This window comes from Micropterus salmoides, unplaced genomic scaffold (genome assembly GCF_014851395.1).
Source record: "Micropterus salmoides isolate LMB-PRFRI ecotype aquatic unplaced genomic scaffold, ASM1485139v1 Ms_hic_scaffold_4437, whole genome shotgun sequence".
Classification (NCBI taxonomy): domain Eukaryota; kingdom Metazoa; phylum Chordata; class Actinopteri; order Centrarchiformes; family Centrarchidae; genus Micropterus; species Micropterus salmoides.
Genome location: NW_024043859.1, coordinates 7160 through 10513, shown reverse-complemented (window position 1 = coordinate 10513; position 3354 = coordinate 7160). Strand labels below are relative to the sequence as shown.

General features: G+C 44.7%; 1 pseudogene; it reads left to right on the top strand.

Moving 5' to 3' along the window:
- The first annotated feature begins 1 nt into the window (after nt 1).
- On the top strand, nt 2-1168 carry LOC119887884 (annotated as a pseudogene).
- The last annotated feature ends 2186 nt before the right edge of the window (nt 1169-3354 follow it).

The window sequence follows — 3354 nt, the reverse complement described above, 5'->3', positions numbered from 1 at the left end:
GATGGCCAAACCATTTGGAAAGAGTGGGGATGTGAATGAGCTGGTGAGCTCCTTGGCTGGCTGGATGAGGAGGACGGCAGCTCTCAGGATGGAGAGCAAAGCCCAGAGATGAGGGGGCACCAGGGCTGACTGGGGGCCGAATCCGCTCCTTCCAGAACAGGGAAGTGAGGATATGAGGAAGAAGAGGAGGAAGATGATGATGAGGAAGAGATTGGGCCAAATGGAGAAAAGCTCCCAAAAGGAGAGGCCCTAAGAAGAAGAAGATGACCAAAGCGAGACAGGAGAGGTTTCGTGTCCGGCGAGTCAAGGCCAACGCCAGGGAACGTTCACGTATGCATGGGCTGAACGATGCCCTGGAGAATCTGCGCAGAGTGATGCCCTGCTACTCCAAGACACAGAAGCTGTCAAAGATTGAGACTCTACGGCTGGCCCGCAACTACATCTGGGCTCTGTCGGAGGTGCTTGAGAGTGGCCAGTCTCCAGAGAGCCATGGATTTATGGAGATGCTGTGTAAAGGTCTGTCTCAGCCCACCAGTAACCTTGTGGCCGGCTGCTTGCAGCTTGGACCGAGTCCAATGATGCTCAACAAGCTGGAGGACAAGTGTGGAGGCCCTGGGATGGGTAGTATGGGGGGTCAGGCTGGCCATTCCCTCAGCTATCCATCTCCAGGCCTTCCCAGCCCCCCCTACGGCTCTCTGGAGGCTTCCCACCTCCTCCATATGAAGGGATTTAAGGGGCCTGTTTATGACAACCCCTCCCCTAATGAGTGCAGCAGTGGCACGCCACCATACGATGGGCCCCTCACTCCCCCCCTGAGCATCAGTGGCAACTTTGCCCTGAAGCAAGAGCCTTCTCCCCATGAGTCAGAGAGGAACTACGCACCTCACCCTGGCCACCATGCCCACTATCTCTCGTCCCACCACTATCCCACTTCCACAACTGGTGGCCTACCAGGGGGGCCTCAGGGCCATCCACTTTTTCAGGCTTCACGCTATGAGCTGCCCCTGGACGTGGCCTTTGACTCCTTCACTCCCTCTCACCTGATCACCTCTCAGATGGGCACCATCTGAAATGTGACAATGCTATGAAACTGTCTGGGGGAGAAGCCCCGCTCTTAAATAAACTGCTACAAAAAGGATGGCTGCGGTACTGACTGTATAGAGAAAATGTTTTGCATTTATGTGTCTAGTACTCTGGGATAGCACTGAATTCTCAGAGAGAGAGAGAGAGAGAGAGTCATCACCTCAACTCAATCTACCTGATACAAACACGCACCCATAACTTTTAATATTTTATTTATTCTTTTTTGTTATGATTATATGTTAGTATTTGGATTCTGATTGTTTCTGAAGAAGTTGACCCCTCAGTTGTTACAGAGTGAATATGAATGTGAATATAGATTATTTTACCAAATCAGATATCCATGCTAAACCATTACACAGTTGTTTCGGTGCAAATGCAGGTTTGAACAAAATCATGACAACTTTGTCAAAAGATCTGCATAGCAAAAGAAACTGATCAAAAAGTCATCCACTAAATTGTGCACTGAGGCCTACAACAAATGCCCTTTCACCGTAAAAGCAATGCATTTATTTATGTCTGTATTTAATATTTATTTTGATAATGTCTTTATATTTTTTCTCAGCACAATTTCTGTTTCACTGTCTTCTTGGTTTGTTGTCAGTCACTGGCAGCTGTCCTGTATTTAAATTATTTATTTGAGGTCTTTCAGGTACTTTTCATTTGGTGTAACAATGTTTGCCATACTGTACTGCTGTAAATATTTTGCTGTTTCGCACTTAATTGAATAAATATTCTTATATTATATGCTATTTCTATAGTAACAATATTTGCCATGTGTTTTCTTCTGTTATGCTGTCATGCGGAACTTGAATTTCAGTTAAACAGAAAGTTCAAATCTCCTAGTATAGCTGAGAGTACCTAAATGCAGTCACATTAATGAATGTGGATACCAGTTAAATATTAATAATGTAGTGAGGTATCTATTAAAATAAAGTTAACAAAATCCACATTACGTAAAGTAAGTTCCAATTAATGTAATTATTAATATTTTAACGGGGAATCAATGCCAGCTCACATATCACACTCACCATTTGAATGTTCCCTTGCACACATTCAGTTCACATTTAGTTTCAGGTGTATTCACATAATATGGCAGTGATTACGGTCATGTTTCTCACAAGTAGTGTAAGAACATCTCAGTACTTGATATGAAAGCACATTTTTATATGAAAACCTCAATTACACAAACAACAATAAGAAACTGTAAATGCAGTCTCAGACTAAACAAAATGAATGTTAAGTGGCTTAGTTTCATTTCACAATAACACCGTCACACTCATATCAAAACCATTGAAATTGCACCAAGACCAACTTGCTGAAATGAAGGAGTACTTTGCCATGCAATAGAGATCTGTTGCAGGATGAGAGTGTGTGTGTGTGATGTCATTCAAATGCTCTCACACCCTCTGGGGTGTCTATCAGGTCAGGCAGGAGGCTGTTGTGGGCCATGGGAAAACAGCTCTGAGGAACAGGTGAATGTGTCGCAGAGGCTTTTCTGAGTCTCTGCCGTTCGCTCTCTCGTCCACATGTCCCACTTTCCCCATCTACCTTATGCCAAAACCAGATTTCTGCATACACAGCTTATGAATACGGATGTTATACGGATGTTGTAAATGGACTCATTTGATACTTTTTTAAATACAAGTTACCTCAACACAGAAGTATTTAAGTTGAAATGTCAACATAGAGGGAGTAAAATATTTTTACTCCCTCTTTGCTGATATACCTATTTCTAGATCAGCTCAAACTGGCAATGTTCCTAAACGTTTGTATCATCAACCAATGACAAAAGTCTCAGTTTTGACTTTAATGATCGTGTTGAAGGACATGATGGCTCTTGAAATACACAAAGAATGGGTTGGCAGAGTGTAAAGACGGAGAGGTGAGAGCAAGAGCTGGTGTGTTCAAGTGTGTTTATCATTGTGGTCCTTTAGGTAATTGTAAGGAGGGGACAATTGTCCTAGAGGACTTCCCCCCTCTTCAGCTCTCCAGGTTTGTCTTTTCCAGTCCTGGCAACAGTGGAGAAAGGGTGGAGGAGAAAAAGGGAACGATTGTTTTACTGGGCGCCACTGGTCCATTGTGAACGCAGCCTGTTCTTTCTCTTGACCTGTGACCTGTATTGTTGTGAGGCTTCTCGTTTGGGGAGGGCAGACAGCTGGGGGAACTGCGGGGGGGCTGACGGACAGCTGGGACAATTTGGGGGGGGGGGGGGAGAGAGAGAGAGAGAGAGAGAGAGAGAGAGAGAGAGAGAGAGAGAGAGAGAGAGAGGGA